Source organism: Gymnoscopelus braueri (genome assembly GCF_963280865.1).
Source record: "Gymnoscopelus braueri genome assembly, contig: SCAFFOLD_409, whole genome shotgun sequence".
NCBI classification, from domain to species: Eukaryota; Metazoa; Chordata; class Actinopteri; order Myctophiformes; family Myctophidae; genus Gymnoscopelus; species Gymnoscopelus braueri.
Window position 1 is genome coordinate 16,549 of NW_027660875.1, and position 17,276 is coordinate 33,824.

Here is a 17,276-nt window from a genome sequence, read left to right on the forward strand (position 1 = left end):
ATGTATGTGGAGCTGAAGATGTGTTTCTCAGATCACAAAAAGTTAACATTGTAACACTAAAGGAGAAGATTTTTGATAAAGTCAAACATACTTGGGCAGAAGAGATCTGGAGTAAACCAAAATTACGTACATATCGACAAATTAAACATGATTATTACACCGAAAACTATGTTTTATTTAACCTACCAAAGAAAAGAAGATCACTCTGTGCTCAGATTAGAGGAGGTATACTGCCACTTTACATTGAAACTGGTCGCTATGTTGGGTTGGATGAAGAAGATCGAATCTGCCAAATGTGTGATCTAAATGAAATAGAAAATGAGTATCATTTCGTTTTGTATTGTCCTTTTTATTGTAGGGTCCGTGAAGAGTTGTTTAAGAATGTTAACTATGCTGATATGTTGGACATCAATGACTCACAACTTATTAACTGCTTATTTGAAAAAGATGTATTTAAACTGGCAAACTACCTGGAGAAAGCCTGGGATATGAGGAAAAAAGCATTGTACAGCCAGTAGTGAGACATGTAAATCATGTTATGTTTTGTTTTGTTCGGACGGTAATTGTTGTATATGATCAGCAATACCGGTAACCAGTATATGAAAATATTTTTGTGAATATTGTAACTGTCTGAAAAGGTGTCATATAATCCCATGAGGGATGGGCCACGAGGTGGCATGACACTTAAATAAAATAATTCATTCATTCATTCATTCATATACTATACAGGGTCTATGTGTGTATAAGTGTATACTATACAGTGTCTCTGTGTGTATAAGTGTATACTATACAGGGTCTCTGTGTGTATAAGTGTATACTATACAGGGTCTCTGTGTGTATAAGTGTATACTATACAGGGTCTCTGTGTGTATAAGTGTATACTATACAGGGTCTCTGTGTGTATAAGTGTATACTATACAGGGTCTCTGTGTGTATAAGTGTATACTATACAGGGTCTCTGTGTGTATAAGTGTATACTATACAGGGTCTCTGTGTGTATAAGTGTATACTATACAGGGTCTCTGTGTGTATAAGTGTATACTATACAGGGACTCTGTGTGTTGTGGAGTGTCTCTATGGGCCCGCTCTGACCAGCGTCCCATGAGAGGTAAGAGGTGTGCTCTAGCTGAGGTGCAGCACTGCAGACCATATTAGTCCAGTACATTAACCCTGTTTATTTTACATTATCGATACGAAGCTGATAATAGCGCCAAATTTTGCATGAGGCTTCTTTAGGACCTACTGATGGATTCTAGCCTTGGGTACCAAACTTTATTTTGAATATTTTCCATACATTTAGGCTTATCAATATTCATAAAAAAAAACAGGCCGATTCACCTTTTGGCCTATAACTCTTGAACCGTAGGTCATAGCATCAAAAATATTTTTTCCCTGGACTCCTTGGATCATGACGCAACTTTGCATATAGGTCCCGCCTCTTTTCCGATTTCACGATTTTCCGCCATTTTGCGTTATCTTCAAAACACATATTTTGCTACTACTCCTAAATATTTTGTCCAAAACTCACACAAATCGGCACACCCTCTGTCTTTGGTCATGTGATCAAGATTTATCAGTCAGAATTTTCATATTCCCTTCGGATTGGCTACGATTGGCTTCTGAAATTTGTGGGAGGGTCTGTTTGGAAAAAAATTGCACAAATCATAAACACAGCGTCCTATTTGTCCTAAATTCATATCATTGAGGGGCCATTAATAAACGTAGAGCCAATGCGATTTCACTTCCACCCATAGGGGGCGCAACAAATTCTACAAATGTCACTGTTTTTGCGCCAAATTAAGTACAAATGGTCTTGTGAGTCAAACATTTGCAATTGCAAAGTGGAGAACAGTCCAAATTTGATTTGCCACATTTGCAGGTGGAACAGTCCCCTTTACAAGAGCATTTGATCAGCTCTCTGCATGCTTTGGAGACTTCTGGAATTGTCATCCAAACTGGCACCCTTGCCTCAGATTCCTTGGTCCATCCATACTCATGTGGGGAAGGAATAACTTGTTCTGTTTGTAGGCTGGTCGCCCAGATGCCTGCTTGATACACTGCCCGCTTAACATGCTGAAGTAGTGCATCTTGGGTGGGTGGCAGTTTCTCCATTGACCTATTCCCATGACAGAAGAGTTCTTTTCTAGTCTGGTTGATGGAGCTCAAAGGACTGGATTTGTCATACAGGATAACCGTCAGTCTCTCAAGCTTCTGGAATTGCTGACTCTCAACATTCAGCTGCTGGAAGGGATGTTTGGCCAGACTGACAAGTATCTCTGTGACATCATCATAGGCTTGCCAGGCATGCCAAGCTGACTTCTTGCCCTTACTGTGGAAAGCAGATGTTGTGTCACAACCTGACAATGCATGGAACATAGGCAGAGCACGAGATTGTGGCTCCCCCAGAGATTTACACATGTTGTTGATGTGGTAAAATCTGTATTTTTTGCCCATGCCAAAAGCCACACAGATGTCAGCCAAAGGTTGAATCGTAACTAAATCATGGAACAAGCCTGCAAGGATCACGATGACATCAGTGTCCACAGTACGCACAAGGATAGTTGTTGCTCCTTGCTCAAGTGCATGCCGTACATGAACCAGAATCCTGGTGTCTGCCTCCTCATGATTGCAACAGGTCGATTCAACCTTTGGCTGACATCTGGGTGGGCTTTTGGCATGTTCCAGACACAACATCTGCTTTCCACAGTAAGGGTAAGAAGTCAGCTTGGCATGCCTGGCAAGCCTACGATGATGTCACAGAGATACTTGTCAGTCTGGCCAAACATCCCTTCCAGCAGCTGAATGTTGAGAGTCAGCAATTCCAGAAGCTTGAGAGACTGACGGTTATCCTGTATGACAAATCCAGTCCTTTGAGCTCCATCAACCAGACTAGAAAAGAACTCTTCTGTCATGGGAATAGGTCAATGGAGAAACTGCCACCCACCCAAGATGCACTACTTCAGCATGTTAAGCGGGCAGTGTATCAAGCAGGCATCTGGGCGACCAGCCTACAAACAGAACAAGTTATTCCTTCCCCACATGAGTATGGATGGACCAAGGAATCTGAGGCATGGGTGCCAGTTTGGATGACAATTCCAGAAGTCTCCAAAGCATGCAGAGAGCTGATCAAATGCTCTTGTAAAGGGGACTGTTCCACCTGCAAATGTGGCAAATCAAATTTGGACTGTTCTCCACTTTGCAATTGCAAATGTTTGACTCACAAGACCATTTGTACTTAATTTGGCGCAAAAACAGTGACATTTGTAGAATTTGTTGCGCCACCTATGGGTGGAAGTGAAATCGCATTGGCTCTACGTTTATTAATGGCCCCTCAATGATATGAATTTAGGACAAATAGGACGCTGTGTTTATGATTTGTGCCATTTTTTTCCAAACAGACCCTCCCACAAATTTCAGAAGCCAATCGTAGCCAATCCGAAGGGAATATGAAAATTCTGACTGATAAATCTTGATCACATGACCAAAGACAGAGGGTGTGCCGATTTGTGTGAGTTTTGGACAAAATATTTAGGAGTAGTAGCAAAATATGTGTTTTGAAGATAACGCAAAATGGCGGAAAATGTTGAAATCTGAAAAGAGGCGGGACCTATATGCAAAGTTGCATCATGATCCAAGGAGTCCAGGGAAAAAATATTTTTGATGCTATGACCTACGGTTCAAGAGTTATAGGCCAAAAGATGAATCGGCCTGTTTTTTTTATGAATATTGATAAGCCTAAATGTATGGAAAATATTCAAAATAAAGTTTGGTACCCAAGGCTAGAATCCATCAGTAGGTCCTAAAGAAGCCTCATAAAAAATGTGGCGCTATTATCAGCTTCGTATCGATAATTGTGCGAAATGACCCCACTATATGTGGCCCTAGGCAGAGTGGTTGAGGGGCGGTACCTACCTGCATTCCTCCTCAATCAGCTCGAAATGATGACTGCTGTGTCTGATTACCAAGTAAGGACACCTGGGTTCTGATCAGCCTGAGCCATAAAATGCTGAGGCTCACCTCAGCTCAGTAAGGCTCACTCTTCTCTGCATTGGACGCTGTCGGGCGGTAAGGCAAACACTCCACTATTTTCCCAGCATTTGAGTTTAAGTTAACTCGTTGCTAATGGACTGTTCTTTCTGTTTTTAGGCAACCTATGCGGGACACTACTAACTGATGAATGTTTGATGAAAATACCCCGAATGGGAAGATGATTTACGTTTGGCCGCATCTATTCCCCCACCCCACCTTTGTTAATTACCCTGAATAAACCTGTTTTCGTGTGAAACCCAGCTCTCTCAGCGTCTTGGTGTTGGTCAGCTTCCACAGTGTATAAGTGTATACTATACAGGGTCTATGTACATTTATAAAGACACACTTTAAAGGGACACTTCGCCGATTTTGATAAAAATCCTATTTTTATGAAGTCTAGGACCCCATGAACATGATCCTGGTGTTTTTTGTGTTGTATCTGTGTTTTTAGATTTTTTTATCCGTGAGACGATCCCCAAAGCGTCAAATGACGTTTTCAGAGGGTTCTCACCTTATGTCCGCACTACATGACTGCAGGTGACTACAGGTGTAGTTCAAATCCAAACCAACCCCCATAGCTCAAAGGACCGTCCCCGAAGGTGTCGCTGTAACATCTTGTTCAACCTTCTTTCCCCACTCGGCCACTCCCATTAGCTACCTCACATGTACTATCATGGCATCTGCAAACATATCAGAGTTATACCCGGACCCACACGCAGCTAGGCGGGCAGTGAGGAGCAACAACCCGTCGGGGATGTTTCTTAGTGGAGCTGACAGAACGGACCGTGGACGGTGGACGCTTGTCTCTCGAGTAAGTAAACATGCTGTAAAGTTGCCACTATCACTATAATCTCATGTTGTATCCCTCGGGTAGACTAAACTAGCTTGTGGAGCCGTGGCGTGAACGTTCGGTTCACGCCACGGCTTTGTGGCGGTTTGTTATTGTTTTGTTATTGTTGACTTTAACTGTAGCCTCGGAAACCCATGCCTTTTTTTTGGAACATGACTGTCATGGCGGAACTTCAACCTGGTGTTGGCACTTTCTCCATTCACAGCCCTTTCATCTACATAAACGTTCATATTTCAAATATGAAATTCTTATCCTGTGGCCACAGATGTTACAATTGGAATCGGATGGGTCTAAGTACCCGTATCTTCCATATTGTTCAATAAAAAACATTTAAATCCGAACGGTGGCCATTTTCTCTTAGATGTATAATGTATCAGAGTGCAATACACATCCCAACCGATAGGGTCGCGTAATTGAAAGCATAAGGAGAAAATGGCCACCGATTGGATTAAAATGCTTTTTATTAAACAATACGGAAGATACTGTTACTTAGACCCACCCGATTCAAATTGTAACATCCGTGGCATGAGGTCAGCACTTTATATTTGAAATCTGAACGTTTATGTAGATGTACGGTCTGTACATGTAGAAAGTGCAAACACCAGGTTGAAGCGCCGCCATGACTAACATGTTTCAGAGCTACTGAGTACATGACGCCGTCGGGTCCCGAAAATAGCAGATCTACAAGCTCACAACGCGTCGCGGACTCAACACTTTGTGAGCTTGTAGGTCTGCTATTTTCGGTGGGCATGCAACTAAGAATAAATTAGGTATCACGTCGGATGATATCCATGTAAACTACAAGTCTAATCTAATGTGTTCTTTCCAATGACAGGACAGAAAGTTGTCATCAGCCTGCAAAAATGGAACTGCTGTTGAAGACCTGGGACTACAGCCATATATATTATTGTTCTAAATAAAACGGTTACATTTACACACTGCTTGCTCTACTCATTGGTATATTCTACATTGTGTAAGCATTTATAATGACAAAATGTATGAACACCCAATTCTATAAGGGTTCTTTTGAACTGTTTCATGATATAGGATAGGAGATGGTCTTTCATTTGGCAGAATGGTACATAATTACATGACTGTAAGCATTACAGATATAATTGTGAAAAACTCTTGTTCATTCTGTTAGTATTTACTTCTACATGTAAATGTAACTTTACTGGTCTTAGATACAATAGGCTATAGTAAAACCTAATATTATCCATATACACCAATTGAAAGCATGAAACGGTCTCAGTTGAAAAAAAAAAAAAAACGATTAGGCTGTGTGTGACAAGAGCATTAGCATGTCATCTATTCTAAAGTAATGGCCAAGTTTAGTCCAAAGAATATAACTGTAAATGACAGTGAAACATTATGCTCTCAGAAATAAGGAGTCACACATGACATGAGTATGAAACGTTTTGTTTTATTATTATATTGTTGACTATGCCGCATCTCCATGGATGTCCCGACTCCCAAGTAGAAGATGGACGTCACGTCACCAGCACCGGACTGTCTACATGGTGGGATGTGATGGTCCATTGTGGAACCTTGGGCCGTCAACCTTTACTTTATAGAGTGCAGTCAGAAGACAGGCCTTGATAGCCACAGCGTTGATATACTGAATGTAATAGATAAGAACTTCAGAATTCTCCAGGCGCTCAACCGAACGCTTGTTTGCATGCAGACTTAGATGTGGAGCGATTTGCCTTCGTGATATATCAGGTTGTATTGTTTTAATATCATTAATTTGCTGTTCTGTTATTCACGTAGTATAGAGGGAATCTCCCTTGTTTGTCAATAAAGATGCCTTGCGCATGTAAAAGGTAATTTCTGTGTATGTCGTCTATAAACTGGACTTTAGGGTTTTATTGAACCAAGAGTGACAGGTCTGCCACGGCACATCAGCTGGTGACCCCGACCGTGACCCTGTCCAGTCCAGACGACCGCTGGATCCATAAGATCCAAATAACAATTCGCCCATACACTATGTGCTACAATTCCTTGGGGCCCCAGGAAGGGTACACGCGGTGCTATATGTGAATTGTATTATACCAAATTTAGGTCAATTGTTAAAGACAATGTGTAAATATGATTGCATACATGTGAAGTCACCACTGAACAGCAGATTGAATGACCTTTGTGTTTAATACTTAGGCTCTGTACTTCCTATACCCCATGATGTCCTGTTAGCGTGGCTGGGTGGACCGAGTTGATCCTCCCAGCAACTGTTTCTCTGTATTCTGTGGTCCTATAGTTTACTGAGACACTACACTGTTTCTCTGTATTCTGTGGTCCTATAGTTTACTGAGACACTACACTCTCTCTCTGTATTCTGTGATCCAATAGTTTACTGAGACACTACCCTAAGTGGCCTTTACTAGGATCTCTAAACCGCAAACCACGCCGGGTACATGGGAGAAGATAGCGTGTAGCCTAAGTTGTGTACGTTATGTGTCGTTATGTGTTGTCATGTCTAAGCTGAGACTGCGGCTAAGGAAATACTACAGGTTATGTTATGTCTAAGCTGAGACTGCGGCTAAGGAAATACTACAGGTTATGTTATGTCTAAGCTGAGACTGCGGCTAAGGAAATACTACAGGTTATGTTATGTGTTGTCATGTCTAAGCTGAGACTGCGGCTAAGGAAATACTACAGGTTATGTTATGTCTAAGCTGAGACTGCGGCTAAGGAAATACTACAGGTTATGTTATGTCTAAGCTGAGACTGCGGCTAAGGAAATACTACAGGTTATGTTATGTGTTGTCATGTCTAAGCTGAGACTGCGGCTAAGGCAATACTACAGGTTATGTTATGTCTAAGCTGAGACTGCGGCTAAGGAAATACTACAGGTTATGTTATGTCTAAGCTGAGACTGCGGCTAAGGAAATACTACAGGTTATGTTATGTGTTGTCATGTCTAAGCTGAGACTGCGGCTAAGGAAATACTACAGGTTATGTTATGTTTAAGCTGAGACTGCGGCTAAGGAAATACTACAGGTTATATTATGTTTAAGCTGAGACTGCGGCTAAGGAAATACTACAGGTTATGTTATGTTTAAGCTGAGACTGCGGCTAAGGAAATACTACAGGTTATGTTATGTTTAAGCTGAGACTGCGGCTAAGGAAATACTACAGGTTATGTTATGTTTAAGCTGAGACTGCGGCTAAGGAAATACTACAGGTTATGTTATGTTTAAGCTGAGACTGCGGCTAAGGAAATACTACAGGTTATATTATGTTTAAGCTGAGACTGCGGCTACGGAAATACTACAGGTTATGTTATGTTTAAGCTGAGACTGCCGCTAAGGGAAGACCCCAAAAATACTACAGGTTACATGAACGTTATGTTTAGCTCCAGCATCCAAGCGAGGTGACGTGAACGGCTGGCTCTGCAGCCTAGGGTTGCCCCCTAAATAGTACTACAGTGTGTCATATATGTTGTCTTTATATGTATGTTATATGTATGTGTTCCGAATGAATGAAACTCTCTATATGTTTGTTTGTTTGTTTTGTCTTGTATGTAACAAAGTTGGTTAAGTGTACATGTTTGTATCTACTGTAAGCAGGAGGTGTGCTGCACACAGACTGCTGGTCCGTTCTGTATATGTTCGTTACGCCACCGGACACATCCCCAACTGGTTTTACACTGAACGCCTGACAAGTGGTGACTGACCGTGTGACTGCTGCAGCTGTATGTGTGTCCCACTTTGGGGTAAGTGTTAGAGGTGAATGCATTAGGAATTGTGAGCGTATGAATGACAGGCGCACCCATTTTATACATTAGGGTCGTGGTTCAACATATTTCATATGTGGCCCTCGATCGTTGCCGTTCCTGGGTCCATATGTGTAATTGGGTTGAACACAAATCATATCGTTCTGCTTGGGGTGGCCGTGTAGAGTACTACTGATTCTGGTTACTGTGGTGCATTCACAAGTGCATGGCTGCGTACCATTTTGAGTCTGACTCAGTGGGGCACAGTGATTTACTTCTGAGTGAACGGCGTGTAGGCCAAGGACTGAGACACTAGGGGAATATTTTCCAGGGGGAGGAGAAAGAGAATGAAACTCAGATATACCCCACATTCACGTAAGGTGCATCCAAGACACCTACTACTGTTCTTTTTTTGCTGAATTAAAATATTTGAGTTAAATTGAAGCCTATACCCCTGAGAATTTACATACTGCAGTTATCCAACGTCAGGTTGACTAGTACTTTAGTACTAGAGTAAAAAAAAAAAAAAAGAGGAGATAATTACAGTTCATGAATTACAAAAGGCTGTTGAGCCATGCATTGAGGGAGAGAAATTGCTTATTCTTTAAATCTGTTAAAATAGACAGTTGAAAGAATGGGGGGGAAGGAAGGCGCTGTGACCTTCACCCATTACCAGATGCCTGTAGCAGTGGCACACACACACTGATAAGATTCCCACAACACTGTCAGTGGAAAAGGAATTTTTTTTTTTTTTTCATGTGAATGCTCCCAGCTAAAATGTAGTCATGGACAGTGGAAGTAAATCTGGTTGAAATTAGTGAAATTGTAGATCTGCTATTGTTGTTACAGTTATGAACAGTCTGAAATGTGCGATAACTATTTAGTAATCCCAGAAATTAAGGACACTGATAACTAGGGAATGCCACCCTTAGATTAGATGATTGGAGTCAGTTATAAAAAATAAAATAAAAAAGCGAGGTCAGAGGTGAGAAGAGAGTAGAAATATGACGTTCAAATAAATTAGTTTCTTCAGAAAATTCTGCAGGATATATATAAAACAAGAGTTAGCATACGTGGCAATAATATAAAAGTAGAGGCAAAGTATAAAGGTGCCATTTTTAATGTAAACACGCATAGAGTGAGAGTGTTGTAGACACTGAAATGAATATCAGTAAGTCTAATATGCTTGTATAACAAGGAGGACCAGCCAGCAGAAGCCGTGAATAAGTTAGTAGAGTGCTGGTTTCAAATAATAATGATAATGTTAATGACATTGACAATGACAATAACAATAATAATTTTAAGAATGTAAGTGGGCAGAAAGCCCAAACGCTTGTAGTGTGAACTCTTAATTCCTTGTTTCATTAGCACGGCCAAGCTGCATAACATATACTGTAGTGGAGAGTGACATTTTGGAGTGCAGTGATCATAAAACATTAGTTGTTATAGACCAAACATGGCTTGCACGCGCACATGAGGGCCAAGAGCAGAACAGAGGCCTTACTGACATCACATGCACCATAGCGAGATTTGCCACACAGACTGCAGTATCAAAATACATTCAAGTGCCACAGACACAGTGCCTGTAGGTAATCCATACATTAATATACATACATATTCCCAAAATGGACCTTCACAGAAGTTAGAGATGTATTGATTCCACATTTGACGCTAACTTACAGCATGAGTGGCAGAGGTTCACTTCCAGCTGTGACCTGATGGGACATGGAACTGTACTGTGTGCGCTACAAGTGAAACACCACAACATAAACCATCGTTCTGGACATGACGTAGAGGGACGTGGTTGAGACTCACTTCTGATGACACCTACAGGGAACAGACACCAAGCCTTGGGGAAGCTTGGGTTACTCAGACTTTGAATGTTTCAGAGACTTTACACTAGTTCACTACTATGCTATGGTCACGGACACATGACCTCTCGTCTCTTCAGCAAGTGGGATTATACGCAGCTGGGGTTGACCTCTTGCCCACTCTCTGTTGTTGTGGCCTCGACATGTGCAAACACATACATTTCTATCGATCTGGAGAGGACACAACACGATTTATGTTTATGGATACAATAGCGAGGGAGACACACACACCAGAGCTATTAGTGCTTGGTCGTATCGTTATCTAAAACATAATTCGTTCTGTTATGAACTTACACAACAATATGACTAAAACAATTACAGAGGGATAACTTTAATAATGTAATAAGTGAGAAAAACAACCCTGTTGAGGGAGGTCCAATGGACTTAATTGACAAGTGACAAACTCTTGGAATTATTGCTAAATAGAATGCCACATTCAAACTATATATTTTTTCAAAGTAATCTAAGTATGCAAGGCCTGTTGTTTTTCAGTTTTTCTAAAGCTGAAACTATGAAGGCACATGTAGCGACTAATTAAGTTATTGGCATTGAACATATTATAATTTTTCAATAAAGACAATACATGTAGGGAAAAATTAAGGGAGGACATTAAGATGATTTTAGTGGCGAGCAGCTCTAATTTTTCCATATCGACACTGTGCAGTAGATGTCCTTTCTTATCAAGATGTTTACAGTTCAGCTGTTTCACCCAATTCAGTGGCTGTGTCAACAAGACAGGCACAGATGAACGAGACTGAAGTGCACAAGGGAACCTCAGAGTTGTGATAATAATTAAGTATAGGCGGTATTGAAATGAGAATTATTGCCTGGCTATAGCTAAAATAGGGCTTAAATAGAGTTAAGTGTTTTATGTTTTTATGTTACGTGAATAATAAAATTATTTAAGTGAAGAGGTTTGCATTCCAACATTAGAAGAGGGATAGATTTTTTTGGAGCGATAAATTGATCACACTGTGGCAGGGTGGACAGGGTGAACCATAGCAAGATAAGTTTATAGCATAAACAATAGATATCATACCTACTGGGGACATTTAGGCCCTTACAAGATACCAAAATATCTTATATGCTTATCTAAATTTGTTACGTGAATTGAAAGGTAGTTGATTTCTGTTGCAGTTGAGTTAAGTGGTGTTGTCAAGAGACTCACGAGCACGTTGGGTGATGCTTAGCAGAACATTTATGACCACGGGGGTAGCTGCACGGTCCATGGCCTCAGAAGGGTGCACACTTCGGGGCTGTGCGCGTGTTGGCTCCTTTTGTGCTCTGGCTTGATTTGATTCACATACAGCGAAGTGAGGTGTTTGTGTGTGCTGCTCAAAATATCTCCCCCTTATGGTAATGGTCAGTGCGTTTGGTGTAGAATTTTGAGAACATGCCGGGTTTTGGGTGGATGTCAAGTGATTTCATACATTGCTGACATTTGCTTTACAGTTTATTGCCAGTTGCGGTGGACTGGCTGAAACCTACACTATCTTCAAAAGAATTCATAATTTACATCATCGATTTTGGTGCTAAATGTATCCAATTACCTTGCTGATCATTGACCTAACTTTTATTTCTATTGCCATGATGACCACTGGTTGACCAAGGTGTGATTACGGTTGTTTATGTTATGGTTAACCTTCCATTTCTCTAAAACAGGTCGACTGCATGCAGGGGAGACGTATACACTTTTGCTGAGGTTAGGGGGTAGGCTCCCCAATCCTTGGCAAAAACAGGCGGCAGCGGGGTCGCAAGGCTCCCAGAGCACGTTAAAGACGTATCTATAGTGCTGGGGAGAGACTGAAGGGCCCCCGTGTTCTGTCAAGGATGAATCAACATCCTAGCTGTGTCTCCGTCTAGTCGGTGTGCCGACTGCCGCTCTCTCCTAGGGTTGGCAGCACATGGTGCGTGGATGACAGTCCACACCTAACCGGACGGGAGCGCGTGACTCACCGGTTACAGGCAAGGCGGGTGAAAACGGTTAATATTCTGGTTCCCGTAGCCAAGTGGAAAGGGGTCTAGCCTGGGACTGCGCCCCGGTGGGGAGGTTCGAAAGACTTAAGTGGTCGTTAACCTTCCATTTCTCTGAAGCAGGTCATAGGGTGCAGAAGAGAAAAATGTACAATTTTGAACAGCCCGAGAATAATGTCAATTGACCTGTGCATAAAGCACAGGAAAGTTGTTTTGTTGTGTTTCCAATTATATGTTGTGTACGGCATGTGTTGTTGTGTATGTCAAAAAAAAAAAAGGTGAATGAAAATTAACTAACTTGTTAACTTTAACTGCAACCCAATATCACTTTGATTGAATAATTGTAGATAAGTCTTTGAACCATTTTTCATTTAGTCACATTTAGTTAGGTAAAGGAGGGTGGCACCCTGGCCTCTGCACATTCCTATGCTGTGTGCCCTGCCGGGTGTCAGGTCAAGGAGGGAAATAATATGATAGCATATGTATAGTATAATAGCATATTCATATTAAGTGACATAGTAGCCTTAATGTTAAGTGACTATACTAAAGTTCGTACTTGTAGAAACTTTCATGTCAAAGTGTTGCCGTTAATTTTTGTTAAATGAATGTGCTTAGACCTATGGCAGAGTGACCATTACAGAGACACTTAAGTGTAAGGAAGGAGAGACAGTGACACGCACACACACTCTCTCATACACAGGCACGATAGTTGAGTATAAATACAGTCCATGAGGTTAGGGGGTAGGCTCCCCAATCCCTTGTGGACAACAGGCGGCAGCGGGGTCGCAAGGCTCCCAGAGCACGTTAAAGACAGTATATAGTGCTGGGGAGAGACTGAAGGGCCCCCGTGTTCTGTCAAGGATGAATCAACATCCTAGCTGTGTCTCCGTCTAGTCGGTGTGCCGACTGCCGCTCTCTCCTAGGGTTGGCAGCACATGGTGCGTGGATGACAGTCCACACCTAACCGGACGGGAGCGTGTGACTCACCGGTTACAGGCAAGGCGGGTGAAAACGGTTAATATTCTGGTTCCCGTAGCCAAGCGGGGCCAGGACAAGACCGTCGGTTTCCTGCCTGGGGCGCCAACCACGCCTACGGGTAAGGGATCGCTATCGACTGGGTCACCCGCCGGTCGGATCGCAAAAAGCATTAAATCCATGGCGTGCTCCCCGACAGGAGGCGGGTGTGGTCGCTGCGTTCGGCTCAATGTACAGTCAGGCCATCACAAGCTGAAAGCGACCGCCGGAGTGCTACAGTTACTAACCGAGTGATGCTCCTGTGATCGGTGGGCTTTGAAAAGAAGACGCCGGGAAGCAGGAGACTTGAACTCTCTATCCAGGGTGACCTGGGTGTAGACCTCAAGTGGAAAGGGGTCTAGCCTGGGACTGCGCCCCGGTGGGGAGGTTCGAAAGACTTAAGTGTGCATACACAGTGCAAAGACTCACCACCAAACCCCCACCCAATTTTTTTTACATCAAGGAGGGTACAGAGTGATCCCAACACACACCACAGAAACATTATATTGCCACCTGGGCCCCCATGATGAACTTGACGAAGAACACCCCTGCACAATATCTACGCCCCGACTTTCGACCTCAAGGAGGGTACGGATCTGACTGGCGCTTGGGGGTTGGGGCCCCTGTGTATAATACGGGGGGCTCCGGTCTCAGGCCCCAGGAGGGTACGGACCCGGGGGCTCGGGAGTGGGACCTCCGTCTCTTAGCTCATTCAGTGCCAAGTACATTTGTTAATGGCACTGGAAAACTCAGTGGGAATGCCCCACTGAGGGACCCTAAGTTTAGCAATGGGATATGGAATCAAATGATGTAATTGTCCCCAATAAGAGCTCATGTCCAGATGGACACACACATCGCGCACACACAGACACACACGTTTAGTGTTACTATGCTAATTTATACATGATATTTTTAGTTTACTATAAGATACAATCAATACAGAACACAATACAACAGCAGCCAAGACTAATAGTTTCACCTTGCTGGCGCAACAAAGACACAGTGATGTCATGGGACTGTTTACATCCTGGTAGATATAGCAAACTTGCAATGGGTAATGGTCCTACTGTACTGGTTCAACAGAGGCAGATTTCACGTGGTCCAAGAAAGAACATGGCTTCGATGTCGTGTTTTGTGATCCAAAGGTAGACAAAAAAGTAGGAAAAGTCGGAACGCAGCATTCATCATTCTTTCAGCATTCAGTGTTGCCAGATCTTGTGAGAGAAATAAGCAACCAGGTATATGAAAACAAGCCCAAAAGAAAATACCTAGGCCAAGAGCACTTTAAACCTAGACATGGGCTATTTGAAAATTGCCGATCTACAAGCTCACAACGCGTAACGATGTGACGCAGTGTGAGCTTGTAGATCTGCTATTTTCCAAAAAATCTTGAGGGGAAAAAAGTGCTAAATGTGGAATCTTTTTTAAACATTTTAACAACGCATTTTTGGTAGGGTCTCCCTGGCAAATGTGTTGGCGCGCAGTGCACAGATGAGGGTCCGTGGAAAAGTACATGAACATGTTTGAGAACCACTGGTTTAAACAACAATCAAAACATTTGGAAACGAGCCCAAATATCAACTAGATTTTAGAAACCAGCCGCTTATAATAAGCAGACATGGCAACACTGGCCAATGTGCTGTATGTGTTTGTTGATGTTGTTGTAGTGAGAACTGGGAGGGGAAAGTTACAATGTAGACCACGCCCCCACGCAGCCTCCTCCCCACAAGGAAGGGCAGTGCCCCAAAGCATTGTGGTCATTGTAGTAATGCAGCCAAACCCCAGTCATCCAGTCAAAGTCAAGACTTCTATATTTTTCTGGCCATAGGGTGCAAATTTGAAATTTTGCTACTGTTATCTACTACAAATATTATTAACATTGAGTGACTGCAACTTCTTCCAGGGGTGAAATGCCCCTTTAACAGTGGTGGGAAAAGTTTTTTTTTTTTTACTGAAGTATCAATACTGCAATATGGAAATACTCTGTTAAGAGTAAAGTTCTAAATGTACTTGAGTAAAAGTATTGGCATCAAAATGTACTTAAAGTACCAAAAGTATTTATATTTGTATTAATGTCTTGATGTCATCTTTCTATTATCAACTTTAATGTTTTTGATTGATTGATTGATTGATTGAACATTTTATGAGGCAAAACATGTAAAACAGCACTGTTACATTTAAAATACTTTGTGATTTGATCAACATGTGATTTGTTTTTCTTATTCAAAGTCAACCATTATTGATCTGTGTGTGTGTGTGTGTGTGTGTGTGTGTGTGTGTGTGTGTGTGTGTCTGTGTGTGTCTGTGTGTGTCTGTGTGTCTGTGTGTCTGTGTGTGTGTGTGTGTGTGTGTGTGTGTGTGTGTGTGTGTGTGTTTAGGAAGGCTATGGAGGGGGCATATCAGGACACAGTGTCATAGTACAGTGGCTGAAGGTATCAGAGCTTCAGACACAGAGCAGACAGTGAGTGAAGGTATATCTTCAGGGACCAGACAGCAGGATGAAGATGGTTCTGTGGATGATTGTGACCTCTCTGTTCCTTCATGGTGAGTAGATCTAAGGGCAGGTACACACTGTAGGACTTTTAAAGTGGTCGGGGAGTCGTCTGATCGTTAAGCATTTCACACTACAGGAGTTTATTTCTTGAAATCGGCTGTCATATATCGTTGTGGTTTTCACCCTATAGATTGATCCCCGACCAGGGATTACACACTGTAGGATAGTTCACTAGGATGCTATCTCCAGAGTCAGACCCAATACATACATTTGTGTTTATTCCAATTCATTTTAATCGACGTATCCCGTGATATGCCTCTCTCCCTCTCCCTCCCCCCTCTCTCTCTCTCTCTCTCTCTCTCTCTCTCTCTCTCTCTCTCTCTCTCTCTCTCTCTCTCTCTCTCTCTCTCTCTCTCTCTCTATCTATCTCTGTGCAATAGTCTCAAATAAACAGCCCCCCTTCGAGCACGCTCGCTCACTCTCATTCTGTTTTATAATAATGTTTAAATTAATACAGGACTGGACGGTAACTATGCGGGGGGTCTGTTTGTTGTGGTCAGGTCCACCGACCTTCCATTGCCACGGTGGCTGTAATGTGCTCTCATTGGCTGTAGCTTGAAAACGGTCGGAAAGCCATCGCAGAGCGGATGATCGCGGCCAGATCGTCTCGCAGAGCCTTTCACACACAGCGAGCATTATCTTGCCGATCAAAGGCCGATCTGCGTCAGATCGGGAGGTTTTGTCGGCGAGCGCCAAAAAAAGTCGCTGACAGCAAAATCGGAGTGTTTGTTCAGTAACAGTGTTAAATAGCTCTATATTGTGATAGTAATCATTGCTATAGAGTGTTTGTTCAGTAACAGTGTTAAATAACTCTATATTGTGATAGTAATCATTGCTATAGAGTGTTTGTTCAGTAACAGTGTTCAATAGCTTTATATTGTGATAGTAATCATTGCTATAGATGTTTTTTCAGTAACAGTGTTCAATAGCTTTATATTGTGATAGTAATCATTGCTATAGTGTTTGTTCAGTAACAGTGTTAAATAGCTCTATATTTTGATAGTACTCATTACTATAGAGCGTTTGTTCAGTAACAGTGTTAAATAGCTCTATATTGTGATAGTAATCATTACTATAGAGTGTTTGTTCAGTAACAGTGTTAAATAGCTCTATATTTTGATAGCAATCATTACTATAGAGTGTTTGTCCAGTAACTGTGTTAAATAACTCTATATTGTGATAGTAATCTAAAATAGTAATTTCTTAAGTAAAAGTACCAATACTGAAATGTAGAGATACTCTGTAGTCTGTTAAAAATATAGTAAAAGTTGA

General features: G+C 42.0%; 1 long non-coding RNA gene across 1 annotated transcript; it reads left to right on the plus strand.

Annotated features, from left to right (window-relative positions):
• The first annotated feature begins 4,731 nt into the window (after positions 1-4,731).
• On the plus strand, positions 4,732-5,813 carry LOC308081117. Its single transcript, XR_013932797.1, has 2 exons — positions 4,732-4,840; positions 5,715-5,813. It is a non-coding gene; the product is annotated as an uncharacterized lncRNA (long non-coding RNA).
• The last annotated feature ends 11,463 nt before the right edge of the window (positions 5,814-17,276 follow it).